Source organism: Ambystoma mexicanum, chromosome 11 (assembly GCF_040938575.1).
Source record: "Ambystoma mexicanum isolate Mex_15411 chromosome 11, UKY_AmexF1_1, whole genome shotgun sequence".
NCBI lineage: Eukaryota > Metazoa > Chordata > Amphibia > Caudata > Ambystomatidae > Ambystoma > Ambystoma mexicanum.
In genome coordinates, this window is record NC_090934.1 from 781,667,066 (window position 1) to 781,690,025 (window position 22,960).

General features: G+C 45.5%; 1 protein-coding gene across 6 annotated transcripts in view; it reads left to right on the top strand.

The window, feature by feature from the left end:
- DENND2B (DENN domain containing 2B) overlaps positions 1-22,960 on the top strand; it is a 1,727,973-nt gene that overhangs the window by 1,229,347 nt on the left and 475,666 nt on the right. The gene's annotated exons all lie outside the window — the stretch shown is intronic.

A 22,960-nucleotide genomic window follows, 5' to 3' on the forward strand; every position in this document is an offset into this window, starting at 1 on the left:
CTTGTCTATAAACCTTGTCAGGTGTTGTCAGAGAGAGAGAGAGAGGAGAAAGGAGGAGGAGAGGTAGAGATGGCAAGGGGAGGCCGAGAGAGGAAGAGGGAGAGGAAGAGGAGATAGTTTACAGGATGTCCTGAGTTTTAGCACAGAAGTGAGAGGCCAGAGCCATGCAGAGGGCCTGGGAGGGAACAGGAGAGATGGAGACCGCAGCGCCAGGATGTGTCTACACTGGTCTACATTGTGCAGCCAGTGGGACCTGTTTTCAATGTGGCATGACATTTTTAATAGCAAAGCATTCATGTTCCTGTGCATTGCTGGTGACTAGCGTGTATTGGATTGGTGTTACCCTACAAAACAATTGCAAACACTCTGGCTTTTTAGCCAATTATTCTCAAAGTGTGCTGTATATTGCATTAAAACACATATTTATATCTTTCTCCTAGTACAGTGTGCGGCATACCCCTTCAGCAGCACGTTCATGCGTATTGTGCAAGCGTGATAATCTAGGCCTGCCCAGTGTGTAGCACGAACCGTGATTTGTTGCTGAGTTGGGGGGGCCCTCAGAATGGCTCGCAGGGGTGCCCCCACATTTTGTGTTACGCCACTGGGTTCACCCCACTCTGCAGAAGTTAGCCCTTGCAGCTTGGTTCCTGAACAGGTCACCCTGAAGCATCTTCACTTGTCACAGGACAACCTGCCTATCATACAAAGGGCAAATACAGTACAAGAGCAAGTGGACCAGGTCCTGCCACTGGGCCAAGACAAACAAGACTGATTCGCTGACATGCTCACTGGACGATGTGTTATTCTTCTGTGCACATCTGGCTCACTCAAGTGTGCAGGTAGATACCTGCCTTTCATATCTGGCGGCAATAGGGGTCTACAAGAATTCTGGAGACACCATCTTCTCCTCTTCCAATCCGGTGGTTAAAGGGCAATTAGCGGGTCTGACCAGACTATAACCTCATGTCAAATGTCCACATCTTGTTTGGGACCTTAACGTGGTGTTGGGAGCCCTGGCACACAAACCCTTTGAACCCATGGCATCAGCAGACATCAGGCTGCTTACTATTAAGGCTGCCCTGCTGGTTGGCCTTACATCAGTACGCCGGATAAGCGAAATTCAGGCTCTGGTGGTGTCAGAGCCCTATATCACATTTCGCCGGGACAAGGTGGGACGCATCCTACCTTTCTCCCTAAGGTTGTTTCTTTCTTTCGCCTTAACAAGGAGATAGTACTCCCAACATTTTTCGTGGATCCAAAGGATGAGGCTCAGAAGGTATTGCACTGTCTAGATGTCAGGCGTGCTCTAGGATTTTATCTGAATAGGACAAAGAGCTTCTGTAAATCGGATGCCTTGTTCATCACTTTTGGCAGGTCAAAACCAGGCTGTCAAGCCTCCAAGGCTTCCATAGCAAGGTCGATGGTTATGGCCATCAAGGAGGTGTATGAGGGGCAGCACAGGCCTTTGCCAGCAAACCTGCATGCCCACGCCATCAGAGCCAAGCCCACAGCTGTGGCTTTCCAAAGACACGTCCCATGGCAGATGATCAGCAAGGCAGCTACTCTGGCTTCCCCATCAGCCTTTTGCAAGCCCTACTGCTTGGACGCCAACGCCAGGTCGGACGCAGCATTTGGCCAGGCAGTTTTGAAGAACTTGTTTTCTTAGAGGGGCAACTCTCCTCGCCAGGGCTGCATTCAGTTGTAATCGCCTATACAGAAGAGGACAGAACGTAGGAGTAATTATAAGTTACTCACCGTAGTGACTAAAACATACTCCTAGCTCTTAGTCCCCTTTGCTCCATATGTCCCACCATTTCCCCCGTAACATCTCAGTGTCATTAGGCAATCGTGATATTGTTGACGTGTCAAAGGGGACTGAGGAGTGGTACCGGTGGGCGGAGTCAGGGAGCACATGCTCCCAGGGCCGTGCTCCAGCGCACAACTAAACTTAAAGGGGAAGACAATTGTTTCTGGTGAAAAAGGTTCAGTTTCCTGTCCCTAGCGAAGCATGCCCATACAGTATGGAGGAAAGGGGACTATGGACTAGGAGTAGTTTAATCACTATGGTGAGTAACTTACAATTTATAGAGGGGTTCCACAATCTTGGATTTCCCTACATGGCTTACAAACCTTCTGTCCCCCTCTTCAGTTCCTGCAGACAAAGCACTTTGGGTATGAAATCACCAGGCAAGTGTATTCTGAAACAGCAGTCAGGATTGGGCCTTTACAGAAGTATAGAAGGGAACCATCAGGTGTAGCCTTTTGCCTAGGTATGGGAGGACCCATCCATTAGTTGATTCATCTTTCCTCACTTGAAGAAGAAGGATTCATCTGGAACCTGCTGTTAGTACAGTCTGTTCCAAAGTCCTCTGCATAGGGGTGAAGACCAAGATCTCCAGGAAAGTGGAAAGCTATTCCACTAACCCATCCCAAGGGAAGATTTGGGGTGTTCAGCTGTCTGAACAAGGCCTCCTGCATCTGAGACCACTGGTGCCCAGGATCTGTTCCTGGAGGTGACATAACTGTACCAGTGCCCGCTGCAAACCTTCCTCGTCCCGTAATGCAGAAAGGACTTAAATTGCATCTGGAGACCCTGGACACGGCCCACCAGTACCTACAAGTGAAGAAACAGATCTGGATCCAGCTTTGACCCATCTGCATGTCTACTCGACTGTCTTAAGGTGCTTTTCAAGTCACTGAAGCAACTGGAGCTGCTTTTTGACGCTCACTGCTTTTGATCAATTCTTGATTCATCTCGATATTGACTTGACCTAGTGGAAGACCTCGACTTGCCTGTCATGTTGAGACTCGACCCATTGGAAGCAATCATCTCGGCCCCATCTCGATTCTGATTTGCTTCCCAGGAAAGCGGCTGGAAGCCAGGCTCAACGCTCTTGAGCTCAAAGACAAGAATTGAAAGGTCTTCGCAGTGGTTCTTTCCCCCTGGCCCACCTTAAAGGACCCCAGTGACTTGTAAGACCCCACTCTACATTATTATAGACATCTTTAATACATGTTTATAACCGTTGCTGCTGAAATCATTGTCTGTGAACCCATGTCCTCAAATCCAGAGTGTCTCCTTTATTCCAAAGTCTACATTCTGTGGGCTTTCCCTTACAGGGCTGGGCCAATATTTCTACTTTAATTATTGTATCCTAATTTTTGAGAACTTTGGTTGGGCATTCTTTTATTTTGGTACCCCTGTACTATTGTTGTTTGGTTTGATTCTGTACCATCTCACACACGTTCTGAAGAGCATAGCCTGTCCTCGACCTGCCCTACAGAAAGATGCGAAGGAAGTATACTTGTCGGGCTGAGCCTGTTTTATCTTTATGATTGGGATCACTACCAGTTTAGTAGTAGTGTGGGAATGAGTGGGAGTTTATGCTCTACTTAGGTTCTCTACTCATCCCTGTACTCCTGCAGTGCAGTAGTCATTTGGTCACAGGGAGGACATACAATCTGACTTTTCCACCTTCTGCTCATAGCACACAAACAAGCATTCTGTGCAACAACCCTCCAAGCAGGATACACCGCTCACCCCCTAGGAGCCGGGATGGTGATGATTAGGGAGAGTTACATCAGTAGGGCACTACCAAATTTATTTTTACAAAAAATGGTATATCTACTTTCTTTACGGGACAGTTTAATCTGTGATACCTCGTAAAATTGAAACAATATCCTCTTTTCGATTCAACTAGTGAATACAATTGGAAAGGACATTTTGAAGGTTGTGTGCAATGTGTATGCATTCTACAACTGTGACAGGCACTATCTTTACATCTGGAGCTGCGAAACATTCGCTCCTTCAAAAAGCCATTATCAGCTTGCCTTGTGCCAAGTTTCTCAGAGATTCGTCATAACTTGTGACGTCCTCCGTGTCAAGTTGTCGTGTTCCCATCCTCGCCAGCCTTAGATGAAACACACCCGTCTTTATATGATTTGAAACTTTCCAGTTTTGAAAGTTCAGCAACAAATAACAGGATTGGACATAAACATCAAGTGTGTTTGTGAAGTGCAGACTCAGCCAGCTACGTTGGAGAGTTCTTCCTTGAACGTGTGCGAATTTCACAAAGTCTTGAAAGTGCTGTAAAACTTGGGGTACGATCTGTTTGTTTACAACCACCCAGGGTTGCTGTTCCACTGAGCACTTAACATTGTTTCTGTTGGGAAATCTGCTGTCCGTAGTTGGCATTGCTCTGCGGCTGAGCTAGGAAGCCCCGTCCCAACTCTTTGCACATCAGACTGCAGTCTGCTTCTTTGGAGGGAGTTTCTCTGAACCTTTTACTGTAGCGAGAAGCTTTATAATCTCAGAACTAGCGATGGGAACCTCTGCCCTGGATGCCAGTTTCCTTCCCTCTACAGAAGCCAATTTCTTGAAGTCCGTGATAAGAGGTACAACGGCTAGAGTGCACAATGATAGTGTATGGTCACGCTAGAGAGAGCATGGTTTCTATCTTACAAATGTGTGTGCTATTTTGCAGCATTCAGCTTTAGTGTAAATTACATTGAAAAGATCCTGGCATCTGACTAGAGCCCCTGAAGTTATCTTTATGAGAACTTGTATTGTGCAAATGGTACGCTGGGTAAGATTGCGTCATAAGGTATGGTCGAGCACAACTCGCCTGTACATCCACACAAGTAGTGATGGGGAAAGTTATATGTAATTATCTGCCGCATTACCTAGCATATGTCGATTGGTTTCATTTTTGCTTGATACGCTGACATACTAGGGAGGGGTGTGAGGGGGCTATAGCCCCGGGTCTTTTGGTTGTATCGCCGGATAGAAGCGCAGGGGCTACATCCAAAAGGCTAGCTAGCCCCGAATCCTATCAGTCCCGACATCAGCGTAATCTCGGATCTTTTCCAGACCTAGCAACACCCCTGCCTGCTGCATTGTGTTGCTATTAAAAAGTACATAAGCGAATCATCGTCGTATTTGTTATTTATACCAATTATAGTTTTCTTTCATATGTTTGAAATAGGAGAATTCCGTTCAGTTGATACAGGTCTCCTTCATTTACACAGAGTAACATTTAGGTTCACTGCACGCATTTGGAACTACTAGTACAGAAAACATTACCGAGAAGCATTAACTACTAATTTCTGATTATGAAAATGTATGTTTATTTCTGCAAATACAGGAGTCATTTTAGTAATTTTAAGATTATTACAATGAATGAGTTAAATTCTCCTTTTGCATTTGTTCACTTTCCTTTTCCCTTTATTTTTTTCCTTCTTTCGCTGCATCATTACAACAATACTTTTATGTTATATGAATTCTCACTTTCCAGAAAGTAATTAAGTGATGTTGGAATGTTGTTGGGGGCACCTGAAAGGAGTACCTCGGGGCTCTAGGCCCTTTATCCAGCTGTTGGCAAATACATCTTTTCAAACCATCTCAAGATGTTGATCTTCTTTGTGAATACATCTCGATTTTAGCAAGTGGCGACTAGTGCCTCCTTGCGCCTAAAGTTACAAGCATTTTGGACCTTTGTTGTTCATGTATGACATCCAGCCTACGGATTGTGAGCCACTCTGCAGGTCAGGCTAATTGCCCCTAAACTTTGTTTGTCTAGACCAGGGGTGCACAACTGATTTTGACAGAGGGCCGAAAGTACCTTACATGATGGCTATAGTGGGCCAAAACGTAAATGTGGGTGGGGCGGTAGGCTCGGTGGGGCGTGGCGTGGCAGGAGGCTTTTTCAACCCCCAATTTTTATTGAACACTATGCCCCATAGCCCCCACCCCTCAAGCAAACACTATGCCCCATGGCTCCCACCCCTTAACCAAACACTATGCCCCATGACACCCACCCCTCATGCAAACACTATACCCCAAGGCACCCACCCCTCAAGCAAACACTATGCCCCATGGCCCCCACCCCTCATGCAAACACTATGCCCCATGACACCCACCCCTCATGCAAACACTATGCCCAAAGACACCCACCCCTCATGCAAACACTATGCCCCAAGACACCCACCCCTCATGTAAACACTATGCCCCAAGACACCCACCCCTCATGCAAACACTATACCCCAAGACACTCACCCCTCAACCAAACACTATGCCCCAAGACACCCACCCCTCATGCAAACACTATGCCCCAAGACACCCACCCCTCATGCAAACACTATGCCCCATAACACCCACCCCTCAAGCAAACACTATGCCTCAAGACACCCACCCCTCAAGCAAACACTATGCCCCAAGACACCCGTCCCTCAACCAAACACTATGCCCCAAGACACCCACCCCTCATGCAAACACTATGCCCCAAGACACCCACCCCTCATGCAAACTCTATACCCCAAGGCACTCACCCCTCAAGCAAACACTATGCCCTATGGCCCCCACCCCTCATGCAAACACTATGCCCCATGACACCCACCCCTCATGCAAACACTATGCCCAAAGACACCCACCCCTCATGCAAACACTATGCCCCAAGACACCCACCCCTCATGTAAACACTATGCCCCAAGACACCCACCCCTCATGCAAACACTATGCCCTAAGACACCCACCCCTCATGCAAACACTATACCCCAAGACACTCACCCCTCAACCAAACACTATGCCCCAAGACACCCACCCCTCATGCAAACACTATGCCCCAAAACACCCACCCCTCATGCAAACACTATGCCTCAAGACACCCACCCCTCAAGCAAACACTATGCCCCAAGACACCCGTCCCTCAACCAAACACTATGCCCCAAGACACCCACCCCTCATGCAAACACTATGCCCCAAGACACCCACCCCTCATGCAAACACTATGCCCCATAACACCCACCCCTCAAGCAAACACTATGCCCCAAGACACCCACCCCTCATGCAAACACTATGCCCCAAAACACCCACCCCTCAAGCAAACACTATGCCCAAGACACCCACCCCTCAAGCAAACACTATGCCCTGTGCCACCAAGCATGCACCATGCATACATACTCATACAGACCCCAACCCCCCCAGCCCTGCATACAAACTAACAAGCATACACCATGCACCCATACAGACCTGAACCCCCACCCCCCAACGAAGCACACAAACTCACAAGCATACGCCATGCACCCATGCAAATTCGAGCCCCCCAACTCAGCACACAAACCCACAAGCATACACCATGCACCCATACAGACCCGAATCCCCTACTCCCAACTCAGCACACAAACCCACAAGCATACTCCATGCACGCATACAGACCCGAACCCCCCACCCCCAACTCACCAAACAAACTCACAAGCATGCACGCATACAGACCCGGACCCCCCACCCCCACATCTCAACATACACTGAAAGTGCACACAACAACAAACATTCAGGCAGACCCGACCCCACCACCCCCCCCCCCCTCCACTCCCTCCCACATCTCAACATACACTGCACTTGCACACAAACACATTCAGGCAGACCCGACACTCAGCCCACGCCCGCATCTCAACATAAACTGAATTTGCACACAAAAACAAACATTCAGGCAGACCCAACACACACCCCACACCCGCATCTCAACATGCACTTTCACACAACAACAAACATTCAGGCAGACCCGACACCCTCCTCCCCCCCAGCATCTCAACATACACTGCACTTGCACACAAACACATTCAGGCAGACCTGACACACACCCCCCTCCGCATCTCAACATACACTGAACTTGCACACAAACACATTCAGGCAGCCCCGACACACACCCCACCCCCGCATCTCAACATACACTGAACTTGCACACAAACACATTCAGGCAGTCCCGACACACACCCCGCCTCTGCATGTCAACACACACTGCACTTGCACACAAACACATTCAGGCAGACCCAACACACACGCCCCCCCGCTAATGGCTCTTAACAGCTGGCTTAATTGAACATGAAAATGGTTTGTCCTTGGGAGGTGATGGTCACGTTTTTAACTGCAAACATGACCATCACGACCCCAGGAACAAAGCATTAGCATTTCAATTAAACCAGGTGTCAGAGTGTTACAGCTCGACCTGGAGGCTCAAAAGAGCCAGGGCTGCACAGCCGCCCGGGGAAAGAAAGCAGCAGGCGGCAGCGCCGTGCTGTGTTCATGGCCATTTCAGTTTGCAGAGGGGCTGTGCTGGAGGCAGGTTGTCCTGACGAAAGTCGGGACAACTTGCGTCCCGCACAGCCACTCTGCAAACGTCGGGACGGAGTCCCTAATTGTGCGACAATCCCGCGAATTCCGGGACAGTAGGCCACCCTACTGTTAGCCGGGCCGCCAGAGAGAGACACAGTATGGATGGAACAAAGGGCCATCCATACTGCGTCTCTTCTCTCCGGCCGGCGGGGCTCAGCCCCGACTTCCTTCTGCCGGGGGGGGGGGGGGTACCGGGCCCCACTGCCCCCATGTACTCCGTGCCCCTGCCAGGGCAGATTAGGTCCCCGAGCTCCAGCTTCCCTTGGTGAAGCTGGTGCTTGGTAAAGCCTGGCAGGACGGGATCCAGCACTGGATGAATCATGGGGTGGGGGGCGAGCTGCCATGCTGCTACCCGCCCACCCGGCTGTCGTCCAGAAAGCATTTTTTGTATGCACTCACCGGGTGGGCGGGCGAGCTGGAGGGCAGAGGGAAGACGTGCAGGCAGACATGGGGGATGACTTCTTGTGCGGCTGGTGTGGCGAGGATGAAATGCCTTCCGGCATCAAGCCTTATTGGCCACGTCAGCCGCACTGCTGCCCCCCCATTGGTGCAGCATACACACACACTACATGACTCATAGGAGTCACGTAGTGTGTGCTGACTGAGCCAATGAGGGGCAGTCTTTTTCACGGCCCGGCAAGGAAAACAAAGACTTTCTTAATGGAGAGCGACCGTTGCTGCTTGCGGGTCGCCTTCCATTAGGAAAGTCTTCAACCCTGCCGGGCCACATCCAGCAGCATCACGGGCCGCACTTGGCCCGCGGGCTGCATGTTGTGCACCCATGGTCTAGACATTGTGCTTCTTGTTGTAGATGCCATCCGCTCTGCCTCCAGGGGTGGCCTCCAGACTTGTAATGTAATGCAAATTGGTCTTGTATTGTGCACTTCTGCCGTTTTGGACGCCTCACTGTGCATGGCCCTGCAAGAAAAATGACAGTGGGTGTTAATAGGACAGAAGGAAACTCAGATGAAAATCCTGTGGTGTTTATGGGTGCAAACTGGAACTACCGTAGTCCTTAGTGTCTGTGTGATTCTAGGAGGGTAGGGTGCCGCAAATCATAAGCTTGTTTTTGGTTGGGCAGAGTTTCATCCAGGAGACAATGTGTGTGATACATTTACTAAGATTCAATAAGATACAGATTAGTTTGATGTATGAGTTGTTTGCATGCTTGTAAATGATGTGGGTGTATTCTGGTTAGATTGAATGTGTGAAACCTGACATAACTTCCATGGGTCGTGTACTTATTAAAAAGGGGAGGAGAAAGACTGGATCCTTGGTGTACTTCACATGTGAGGTTGTGGGACTATGACCTGAGGGGTGCCATGTGTGTTTTTTCCATCCTGTATGTGAAAGAATGAGTGATCCATTGTAAAGTGATTTTTTACTCCAATTTACTATAATGCTCTTAGCTTGATTTCATGGATTATACTATCGAAAGTGGCAACGATGTCAAGTAGGATGAGTGCACTGAGCTGGAATCCATGTTGTGAGTTTAAAAATATCCCATCCACGCATAGTGTGAATTCTCTTCCTCTTGTTTGTCTTAATCCCTGTTGTGATTCGTGGAGGATGCAGTTGCTTTCAACATGTTCCTGTAACTTCTGGTAAATAAACTTTGAGGATTTTAGTGATTGATGATGTGATGAAATGATTACCTTATCTTCTGGTGCGTGTACCAACTAGGCTAAATCAGTACCAACTGTAAACCATCCAACAAATTCCTCTTACATCACCAAGAGGATCCCAAACACACTCCTTTCTGGCTATCAGCCCTTCCTGAAAATTCTCAAATATTATTCAGAATTTCTAATGATCACCTGCATTTTTCTCTGTATTTCATTCATTGCAAGTTTCTATGATTTGATCAGATTATTTTGTATTCCATATTCTTTACCACTTAACACACAGATCAATACAATCTGTATATTCGACAATTCCTTAATTTAATTTGCTGGCATTATTATATTTAAGTTGTCTTATAACAAAAGGATTTTCTTCAGCTCCCAAGAAAAAACAAAATGTGTCATAAATTCAATTATTAATAAAATATTAACAATAATAGCATTTGCTCAATCAATGCAATGGAGGAATCTTATTTCTCAGGTTCCCCTCCCCCCTGGTAAATGTTTTGATTCAACAAATATTCAGACTTCATTCCAAGGTGCCATATGGAATCTTTCTACGCGTTTCGTGATGATTCTCCATTCCTCAGGAAAGTCTGTATTGTTTTCCTAATAAGTAATAGTATAGAGTTGCTATTCTAATCTCTTATTTATTTAATGTATCTCATAATAAACGTCACTAGCCTTCTCTCCTAATCAATTTTAATATCCTAAAAAATATAGGCATGCATCATAATCTGAAAGTTATTAATCAGTCCTAATACTCACTCTATTCTGAATCTCACTTCAATATTTCTTCAATTGTGTCTCATCATGCTTAATAGAGTGTTCATGCCACTGCTATTCACGAAAAGGTTCACTAGATAATCAATCAAAACAAAATCCAACTGAATGATATATACACACTCCTAAACCAATTCTCCTCCCTGCTTTCTCTGTGTAAGCTCTGCGTGCACGCTCTGGGGCTTTGTATACTTTTGGCGACCTCACACAGGTATTTCTCTCCTATGCCACCCCTGCACTCCAAGGTGGCTTGGTGCATCTTCCAGCTCAGAGATGCTCTCAGCACAACATAAAGCCCATCTACATATCAATTACATTGGGTGACATGCTTACCAGACTGACATAACAGTATTCAGGTGCATACTTGGCGCCTATTGGAGGGGAACACTTGTTTTATCCTAAGCAGACCAACTCCAGTCTGCCATTCTACTTACTCTTCTCCAGCATCTATGTTTGATTTAGATCCTATATCTTTTGTATTGGTTAGTATTGCCTACTTCCCCTTCTGACTCCATACTGACCGTGTCAAATCTCTTGCCTGATTAATAAACTAGCCTGTAGTTTTGGTGTCATCATTCAACATGTGGGCAAATGATTTGTCTTGTCTAGGTATTTCTGCCATAACTTTTGAAGACTGACCGGGATGTGCAGCCATTTGATAAGAAGCTGACTATTTTCATGCATTGGCTTAGTTTGCAGGGACAAGCCAGCACCGTCTGCCAAACATAATTTTGAATTGGATGTTTGGTAAACTCATGGCATGTATGTACAAACACGGTTTAACTAGCATAATTGCATTATGGAAAGACATGGGTTCATGCATTGGTAGAAGGACCTAATGAATTGACAAAAGATTACATTTTTGCATCGCATACAATTGCTACAACCTGCAACTTTGGTGCACAGCAATATGAATAATTTGAGAGAAAATGTTGAACTTGATGTTAGCTCCTACTTTAGACCAAGCAATCAGAACCTAAACAATCTTTGAATGTGTACAGCACCATTGCAAACAAAAACAGTACCATCTATGATAGTAGCCCCCAAGTTGGCAAGGGATAGCTACCCAATTGTGGTATTCTCAGACGACACTGTCCTTCTATCCTTAACATCTGTAGGGCTAAAGCAACCGTTTGGTATTTTCGAACAGTTCTGTTCATCCAATGGCCTGTTCATCCAATCCCAGAAAACTAAGACAGTCGTATACAAGGGCCTAAGGGCCAAAAGGAAGATGGGAATGGGCTTATTACTGGACAACCACGTAATCGAACAAGTGTCTAGTCATGATTATCTTGGCCTGAGGACCACTGATAATTGCAAGTCAAACAGCCAGGTTGAAAAGGCAGGTGTAATCCGGGTACAATATAGTGGTGCTCTGAGTAGGTTTGCAACAGCTTCAGGGAATGGGGCCTGCAGTGTTATGCTGGAAGCCTATACATTACAGGCTAGACAGGCTGCTTTATACAGGGTAGAACTCTGGGGTGCCAATAACTGCAAGAAACATAAAGGGCCTCATTACGAGTCCGGCGGTAACCGAGGCGGTAAAACCGCCTGGTTACCGCCGGACTCGTATTACCATTCCGCCTCCGTGATTCCTGGAATTACCGGGGCATTACAACCCCGGTTTTCCGGGAATCACGGAGGCGGAATGGTGTAAATCCCCATTCCCATTGAGTCCTATGGGACTCAATGGAAATGGGGATCATGGAAACACCGGCAGCATCTCGTAATGCTGCCGGTGTTTCCTCGTCCGCCTGCATGCGGGAGGTGTTAAACCCGCCAGGTCAGACCTGGCGGGAACATCACCTCCCGCCTGCAGGGGTCGGACTCAGGCGGTCCGGAAACAACGGTGGCGGCGGGTTTACCGCCACCGTTATTTCCAGACCGCCTGGGTCGTAATGAGGCCCATAGTCTTGTAAAACAAGTTCTGAAAGAACATCTTAGGTTTACCAAATTGTGCACCAAGCATGCCAGTATTTCTAGAAACTAATATGCCCAGGATACTATCAATCTGCAGATCTAGAGCAGTGTTTCTCTGGATCAGTATTTGGTCCACGCCAAATTAGCCAAATACAGAGACGCACTTGAGGATGTCTTGAGTCAGAGTGGGGGTTCTTCCTTACCGTGGTCTGTACACCTAAGGGAGGAACTCAATAAGTTGGGAGTGTCTGCTTAGTGAGAAATGCCTAATAGCATGGACAGTGGTGCTAAGATAACTGTCAACGAAGCCTACCAAAATAAGGTCACATTGGATGTGTTGAGCAGGGTCATATTTCAACCGTGCTCAGCACTTATTGAGCGATTAAGCAAAATTTGGGCTGTGAGGACTATCTAGGTGAAATTACCCTGAAGTCCATGATATCACTTTATACCAAGCTGCTATTTGGTATTCTACCTCTAGCTGCCCTTTGCAATAAGTGGAACAATTGTCACCTATGGTTTTGTGATTATTGTAATGCCAAGAGGCAATGTTTAATTCACTTTTTATTAATTTGTCTGTTGTACTTGAATACTAGTTTATGAAGAACAGAATTTTCAAGTCACCTTCTAGCGCACCTGAAGTTTACGCTAACTATAGGTTAAATAATGTTCCAAAAATCATGTTTGTTGTATCATGAGGCTTTTTTATTCCAAAAATGATCCTCCAAAAATTATTCTTAAATAGTAGTGCCCTCTACACGTGTTTCACTAAATCTATTGGCTGCTGCATGACAAGTGATAGCTTAGTAGTCCACTCTGTGGCAAATTGCCTGCTAAGAGCATGGAGGATCAGGGGAAGGAGTTTAGATCGTGCTGTCATAGGTCAGCACTAAAACTTACTTCGCACCCCTTTTGATGCTGTAACTTCTGGTCATACCAGCAACATTGGGGGTAGGGGTTGAGTTGTCACAAAGTGAATCTTTATACTCCTACTCTTAAGAATCATTAGTATATAATTAAATAAATATTTGATCTGTTTAACATGTAATGCTGCTTGAGCTGATTTTGTCTTCTCTTACATTTACTTTTTCTATGAATTTTAAATTGATTGTCGAATTGTATTTTTGTGACATGCTAGTTCATATTGAACTGATATTGATTTTCTTGGGCCACTAGGAAATGATTTGGGACGTTAGTGTGCCCAATTTGCACATTGTACTTGCTGTGAATTACGTTTTCTTTTATTTTTATTGTAGGTTGTTTTTTTATTGGTATGTATTGTCTCCAAAGTGTGGATTTTGTTTTTCATGAACAAATAGTGATCTGATATATTACGTGCACATCGAACTCACGTGAATTCTGAAACTTATGATCGAATAGTACCTGTTGTGTGTTGTCCGTCCATATTAGAATTCAAAAGGATTCCTTTTGTGAGTTACGAATTAGGATGTGATTTTGCGTCTTTGCACATTGCTTTTTTGAATTATGTATTTATTACTGATCTAAGGTGACTTTATTTAATAGACATGTATTTTTAAACGTTGTTCAACCATATACCGTGTATGATATGTTTGTGCTTTAATGGCTATGCTGAATAAAGCTTATTGAACTGAATTGAATCTGCCCATTTAAGTATGTGCCATCATCCTGCTCAAAAACAGCTCCATCTAAGACCAGGGGAAATGTCCTTATACCTACGGCAGAGATAATGTCTACTTTATGCGTAGAAGAGGCATAAACAATGCTGCGTTCATAAACTTGTCCTGCATTTGGTGGAAACAGCTTTGCAAAAGTTTAATTCTAGTGTTCTTCTAGTACACATTTCAGTAGAGAATTCAGCAGCTGTGAACTAAATAAAGTGGAAGGGCCTGAGAATCTAGACAAAGCTGAATTGGTCCTTTCAGTTGACGAGGATGATATTCCATCAAGTCCTCCACATCAAATATCCAATGTCTTAAGGTGCAATACTATAATTTCTCTTATAGCTAATTTGGGTAATTGACTGTGAAACCTTAACATTTATTTTATGTTCAATGTGAAAAACATATTTCTGAAAAAAGTTTAAGCCAAAGGTATATGCTGATCATAACATAATATTGAAATTCCGAGTTGGTTCGTAGCTGACTTCTTTTTAAAGTAAGTCTTGTCTAGGGTGAAATTCATAATAGCAAGAGATATCCTGGAATGGAAACGCCACACAGTTACTTTACACCCTGGAGTTAAAGAACCGGTGCTGATACTAACCATTTTGGGACACGGTATTACAGTATTTTATACACATCAGACACAAAAGGGCAAATTGGATGGTGGAAAGTGAATGGAATCCAGGAAATAAAATAATATAAGTGGGTAGCCCCATATTTGTTGGCAGGGAAGGGAGATGACAAGTCTGAGGTTAGTTTAAATTTGCGAAGCCTGCAACTGAGGAGAGGCCTAATTCATTGTGCCAGACTGTTACGAGAACATCGAAGGAAAGTTTTACAATCCATGTGAGCTGTGGCTTTTTAGTTTTGAGTTTTGTCAGAAAAGATCTGTTGGTGATTGGGCCATGGTTGGTAAAGTATTTATGGACTCAGAGGATTTCTTCGTGCAGTGAGCAGCACCGGTTCTCGTCAGGCTGCTCAGTGCCCTGTCTTTTCAACCAGTTTGAAATAAGGTGGGGTGTGGGAGTGATGAGAGATGTTTCATTGTATGGTGTTGGGCAATTTTCCGGCAACTATAGAGCATTTTGTTTGGGAAGAATTGGGTAATTTACATATATGTTAAGGACCAAGGGGTAAAGGAAAGGGCTCGGCATTGTGGTTCAAGGGGCTCATTAACAATTGGGTTGTATTTGGTCTAGTCTGTGAGTTTGTTTTGTAGTATATGATGAACAGCAATGGCAGCCCAGAAGAACATACCTAAGTGCAGGATTGCACTCATGAAAAGTGATATATATCTTGTAAAAAGTGCAATTAAGAACGTTTTCTGATTGCAACTGTTGTGCAACAGGAGCTATGGTCACCCACGGAAACGCTCGGCAACTGATTTAATGACTCCAGCAGTAAATAGCAAATGCCCTCTGAACACCAGACGTCCTTGTTGGCAGCACATGTTTCCTTTGTTTAGAATATGGTAATACATTTAATATGGCCGACTTTCCTACCATATGGCTGGATTTTTTAAAAGGATGTGATTTAAATCTGATCTATCATACTGTTAAATTGTATTGGAAATGTAAGGAAGTTATTGAAATTTTGACTTGAATTGTTTTTAATTTAGCTCTCGTATCGTGATTTTAAAAACCTTTTTATACGGAAAATGTTTAAACTGATGTATTATCTTGTATTTTATGTACTGTTCTTGTATTGTGTATACACAAAGCTTGTTGCTAAATGAGTAAATAAATCAATGTGTTTATTTGACCCACTGCAGGACGCAGGCTTAATTTGCGGCCAGAAAGGCAGGCTTTCCTCTGAACTGCTGTGCATGCCACAGGACGTAGTATGGCCTCGAGGGAGATAGTGATTGTTGCAAAGGACTGCTAACAGTTGCCTCGTCTAGTGCCAAATACATGGAATGTGGAATACATCAAATGTGTCATTTAGTTTATCCACAGAAATTCTTCGCAGGTGGCCTCCATGTTGTGACCCCCCTACTCACGGACAACGAAAAGATGGCTGCAATTTGTCACTATCAGCACCTGCTTACATCCATCACCCATACTTTATTTAACCATCTTGAGCAGAGGAAGGCATATGGCACAGTCCCTCCATGCATCATCAGCATTCTGAGGCAGGCATAAGTTATGCAACATGGATGTGTGGTTACTCCCTGCAATGTATCCAGAGGCAGATGAGTTGTTAAGAGAAGGGGGTCATGCATACTAATGAGTAAGAGGCAGCATGGGAATATGGTCAAAATCAGAAATGAATCTTAAGTGAATCTTTTTGGGAGGACAGAGGGAGGTTGTTGCCGAGGTTCACACCATTTATCTATATGTAGATAACATCTGAATCGATGCAGGCTCATGTCCATGCAACAGGCCGTTTTTGCCCCTTCAACCCTGCCAGTCTCTTGGTGTAGTTGGAACGCAGCTCGTTCTGCTTTGTTTGCTCCACATTCTCAATACACTACTTACAGCAGACCCTAGAGCTGTGGCATCATAGCACTACATCTCTAATACTGCACGCTCTCTCCTGCTCGAACTAGAGTAGTCAAGCTCAAACACACACACACACACACACACACACTCATCCTTATTCAGGTGCAACATATGCCACCTTCCTCACTCCTCTTTTTCTCATGACCATGGGGGTCATTCCGAGTTTGGAGGTAGCCATGGTGCTTTAAGCACCATCGCTGCCTCCAACCCCGGGTCCGGTCTGGCTGAAAGGGGACTTACCTGGTCATTCCAACCTTGGAGGAACCCGGTAAGTCCCCATTCAATAAACCATTCCCCAATTGAGCCCCCATAGGGCTCAATGGGAATGGGGAAGGCGCTAATTACGGGCCCCAAACAGCGGGCCCGTTATTATCACCCTGGTCCCTTAGCTGGACCCGCAAAGGATGTGTGGTAAACCCTTACCGCCCAACTCGGAATGAGGCCCCATGTCTTCCTGCTCTCCATAACCCACTTTCTATTCACCCCCTCTTTTTCCAACCTCAGGCTTAGGTCCAGTAACCCCGATGTGTGGACAATATGCCAAAATTCACTCAGACTAGACTCAGTGCTGGGATAGTACTCTGGTGCTAAATGGTTCAGTATAACTATTATATTACATTACAATATAAACAATAATATATAGCACAAAACATAATTTTGCATTTGCTTTTTGGGCTAAAACAAAAACAACTGTAAAAGTCAAGCAAAATGAAATGTACATTTCTCATTGCTAATCTAAAGACGCAGCCTTTTCGCCTTGCTGCTGTCTTGTAGCAAATAAACTGCTGCAGAGACAGGTGTGATGTTAGCGTCATTAATCTGGAATTGATATATTTCCGTTTCAAAGTCAAAGCTTCCACACACACTCTATTTAAAGGCACACTACAGCTTGTCAAATAATGACTATCGGAAGGTGGCTCGTCACCTACATTTGTTGTGTGCATTTGTCTTAAAAAGAGAAAATAAATTGCAGAAGTACAGAGGATATTGTACACATATCTTTAATTGCTCCGTATCCGGTCTGAAATGGTTTCCTAGACCTGTTTTCTTTTTGGCTCACCAGTCTTTTCATTGTGCTACTTGTAGTCCTGTATTTCCGCAGAACGCTCATGTTTGCTGTGTCCATGCATGAGAAGACATCCAGTCCTGTCTTGGCTCCCTTTGGATTACGGGACATGTCGTTTTTTCTTTACCATTTAAAACATAGGAAAACTACAAGTCTTAGAAGTCCTAGCAAAAGCAAGACTGGATGACCTGATCAATCATGGGCGCAGGAAACTTGAGAGCTCTGACTTATGATGAGAACTAAAACAACAAGCAATGGCCACACACATACACAAATACATGATTTTAAAACCTGGACTATATGGCCAATTCCCCTGCCTGGATCTTGGGGTAGATGGTGGGGTGTGGGTTCCAGCACCTGCTATGGGATCCTCGGCACGGGGGTTGTGTGGGGAGGACCCCCTGTCCTTCGTTATTATGCCTTACCATCTGGCATGGGCTCGTCACATTAGGCAGGAACATGCTCTTGCTTATTTGAAAGAGGCCCCACGGTAGAACCCTTTGAAAATGTCATCCTGTATGGCTGTGGCAGGACACCATCTCTCATGAGGCATTCTGGCATGTTGTTCCTAAACACAGATAGTGAACTACTTTGACAGCTGGAGAGGCATAAATTGTCAGAGAAAGAGAAAGGTGTCCAAGAAATGATAGAACCTAGGAAACACCTTGAGAGATGAGCAGTCACACCCTAAAATAGCGCTCACAATTAACATTGGCTAAGCACGAGCTAAAAGCAGCTCCTGCGTATCCAGCATGATCCAGTGACCAAGAGCTAGCACTGTGGAACAAGGAGCTAGTACATAGCGTTTCACAAATCGAACTTCGACATAAGATGGAAACATATCATTTTGTCCTTTATTTATGACCCTGTATGCTTTGAATGTCATGTAGAAAAGTAATCCTGTTTATCTATAGATTGTCCCAAAAGCACAAAGTTACATTCACATAGGTGTGTTTGTTTGCCAGAGGTAGCACCTGGTAGCTGTTTGTGTCAAGCTAACTAGGCTCTTCTAGGCTACAGGTAGGAGCTAAATAGCACCCAGTTCCCGTGAATTTCCCTGTAAGGTTGAGGGGTGCAAGTGGAAGAGGGGTGAAGATGGGAGCATGTAGTGAAGTGGCAAGGGTGCAGGAGTGACAGGGAGAGAGAGGGGAGGAATAGGTGCTGTGTGCTGGAAACGTCTCCTTAGACACAAGACGGTTGTAACTCATTGAGGAGAGTGCATGGTTTTGGAGCGTAAAACCATGTCCCTAAAATAGGAAGGTGGAAAAGGACCCCTGACCCAATCTGCAAGAAAACTCAACTGGCCAACCACCTGGTGGAAACTTTGCAGCCTTTCCTGGAATCACCCAACCCGAACATCTACCATTATGCAGGTATAGCATGCAAATATGTGATACCCTAAGAATCAGTTGAGGTGTCTCTCCAGGAATCAAGAACGAGAATCAGAGGACCTGCATCTACATTGTGTAAGGGTGTACAATTAGGAGACTGGCACACAGGTGGCATTCTTTTGGCTATCGACTTTTATTAGTGAGAACATAAAAGAGAAATCCCTGTCTGACCATAGTTCTAAGAGGGGTTTCCCTGCCTCAAATAAATACTAAGGAATGTGTAAGGATGTCAGTCTGAAGCAAAGAGCCCACTTTCCTATGTCCAAACACCTATTTCCAACCCTACACTATAAGCTCAACTAAGGAAAAGAGGTGATCTTCCTGGCCCAGAAAAATATCTTCCTTCTTCTGGATGACAGCCGAAAGTTCACCTCTGGGTGATGCAAATGAAATGTTCTTCTCAAAGGACACAAATCAAACAAAAGGCTCCTTGGATTGAGGTTCCATTAAAGCGCATAGAACACAAAGGGCCTCATTACGACCCTGGCGTTAAGGGTTTAACAGCGCCGTAAAAGGTGTCGTGCCGTTAAACCCTTAACGCCTGATTACGAGGTCCCTTTGCGGGACCCGACCTTAACGGCTGGTTTTTCCAGCCGTTAAAGTAGGGACCCGCAAAGGGACCTTGGTGCTAATTACGGTACCGCAATTTGCGGTACCGTAATTAGTGCCTTCCCCATTCCCATTGAGCTCTATGGGGCAAAAATGGGAATGGGGAAGGGCCATGGCGGCATGGGGAATTACCGCCCCACCAACCTCGGAATGGGGTGGTAATTCCCCATTCCGCCATGGCGGACACCTGCATGGACCATGGTGCTAATAGCACCATGGTCCTCCGCCTAGGTCGTAATGAGGCCCAAAGTCTTGTATCTTCACAGTGTTGGGGGGATGACTCCCTCCCCCTGACCTTTCTCAAACTATTGTAGTGCTAAGGGAATGACTCCCTTTTCTTGGCTTCTTCCACAATGTCCACAATCGCCAGGGGGTATGTCTCCTTTCCCATGGCTTTTCTTGCAATGCTCACCGTGTTCACATCTCACTGGGTTCACTATCCTGCCAGGTACTGTGACTATGACAAGACAATGGTTTTCATGGCAGTTCGTTATTGGGTGTGGATCCCAATCCCTTCTCAGCTCTTCTTGATCTTCAATAATTGTACAGCGGTTCAGGTACCTCCTTCTCCGTCCGGGCTCTGCAGCAGCTACGTAGCAGCTTCCTGGTTTTGGGCACTGTGTTCCAGTCAGACCACATTCTCCTGCTCTCTCGACCAGCTAGAGTTTCATCCTCCTTCTTCCAGACATTGGCCCTCATTCCGAGGTTGGTGGTAGTCAAGGCGCAATTTGCGCCATGACTGCCACCAATAACAGGTCCGGCACCGGTATGGTTCAATGGGAATTTACCGGTGTAGTCCGACCTTTGCGGGACCGGTAAGTCCCCGTTGAAAATGCCATTCCCCATTCCCATTTGAGCCCCCATATGGCTCAATGGGAATGGGGAGGGTGCTAATAACAGGCTCGCGACTTGCGAGCCTGTTATTTGCGCCCTGGTCCCTTAACAGGTCCGGTCCACAACGGCTGGTCAGACCAGCCGTTAATGGTGGGACCCGCTAAGGGACCTTGTAGTAGGGCGTAAGGAATTAACGGCACCGGTCTCCTTACCAGTATCCCTTACCACCCACCTTGGAATGAGGGCCACTGACAGACAGCAGCAGCGCTCTGTGGACCGTCTCTGCCGACGGGTAACTGACCCGTCTTCGACTACTTTGTTCGGCTCCTGACTGCAGGCTCTGCAGCTCCCGGTTTCTGCAGGGAGGATCTCTCTCTGTGTTTGAATTTCCCTCTCATATTTCAGCTGTGCCTTGGCCAATAGGAACTCTATAAAGACTAGACAGCTCAGTATGGGTTATAAAGGTGCTCTCTATGCCTCTGCACTTCCTTCTTGTCCCGGTACTGGTTTTAGGGTCTCCAAGTGAGTCTGTTGGCCTCTCCCTCATCTTAGTACACAAGGGCTTGCAGAGTCCACACTGTTCCTCATCCCAGTACTTCCTACCTTACTGGTTTTAAGGAAACAAATATGTCAAATATGTCTCGGGAGGATAGCTCAGGGGCAACATGCTCCCCTTGGAAGCAAGATGACACAGAGCAACACAGGTTTGATCCCCGGGTCCGTGCTTAGATACCTCTCGCTATTAAGCGCATTTTAAATAACCTATCATATCATAACACTAGGAATGTTGTTTTATGGGGTTGTTGAAGAAGGTGGGTTACGGTAAGGTGGGCCATGGGGATACTGCATTCTCCCTTTGTCATCACTTATCCCATAGGGGGCTTCCCTCTCCATGAGATCCACCCACTGAGTACCACATCAAGGGGGACTGTCGGGTAGTGTCCTCACCTCCCTGGCCTCATCGGAAGAGGCTTCCCCTAGGGGAGAAGTGAGGACATCCATCGTCATAATTGGTATAGAGGACTTTCTTAGCAAGTTATTTGTGATGGAGAAGATTATTTTGAGAATTGTGATGCATTTTTTCAGACTGAGTCTGCAAACGTGCAGCAATATATCCATAGTGTATAAGTGCAGAGAAGAATACAGCTGCATAAGTAACCGAATCTGCTCAGGATAAATCCCTTTTTTGAATTTTAAACTATTAAAGAGATGGAAAATGACAGATTGTTTCACAAGCATAAAAGAGGACTTGAGCCACTAACATGGTGAGGAACATAGAGAACAGAACAGGTAACTAAGAAGTAAAATATTATTCACCATCAGTGTGTTTCTGTGGATTTTCATGTAAGGTTTTACATGCAATATAGTCATTATAGGAATCTTAACTTGGTCTTAAAGTTGGTTCCCAAAATTGTATAATGTATCACCCATATGCTTTGACACCTTGCTGAGAGTACTGTTACAGGATTATGGGAATGTAAGACAGTGTTGTATATGCCGATTTCAAGTCTGGTTAAATCACCCCATTACTAGGTCATTTGCAGGGTTGTACTGTTTGATTGTCACTTTTCTTACTTTAGATGAGCTACTTTGACAGATGTACGGTTGTTTGCATTAGGGGCTTGATGAGTCTCAGGGCTCGATTTTCATCAAGGTGTTAAGTAGCGAAAAGGTTGCATAAAGCGTTAGCGACCTTTTGGCTACTTAACACATATTCTGAAGGTGGCGCATTCTTCACAAGTCAGAATGAATGTGCCACTTTCGGAATACGGGTGCCGGTATCTAGGAAGGGCTTAAAACCGACCTAGCAACCAGCACTTTGCTTATGTGGCATTTTGCATGCCTATTCTTGTGGCACTCCACTTTCGGAACTGCCTGAAATTGGCGCTGAAGTACGGCACCAAATTGGGGTCGATCTTGTAGAGGAGTGCCACAAGAATCAAGGATTTTTGGTTGAAGAGATTGCAGGCATTAGCTGTATTGGCATTTTGAGCAGTGATGATGGCTGCGCTCGGATAGCGCAGCTCTCTGATGCCCCCAAAGCGTCTGATAACACAGAGATACTCCTTGCTCGGAGTTGTACAAATAATATCGCCTAGCATTACTTCATGGAAGGTTTTTTTTATGAAACTAAGATTGCTCCCTGTTTGTTATGATCTCGGCAGCACTTTAGTAAAATTACGAATCCCTCGTTATTTCACAAAAGGGCTGCCGAGATTCTGCAATCCGCCCGTCCTCGAAAGAAACAGGTGGATTGCAGCCAGGATACTCGTGGTGCCTGGGTGTCAAGAAAAGGCGCAGTGAACAGCACGCTCACTACGCCTACATAAGAATCGTGCCCTCAGATTACAAAATGGTAAAATTATGTGAACAGAAATTCATTCCTGGTTATTATGAACAGCTGAGAAAACTCATTGGCAA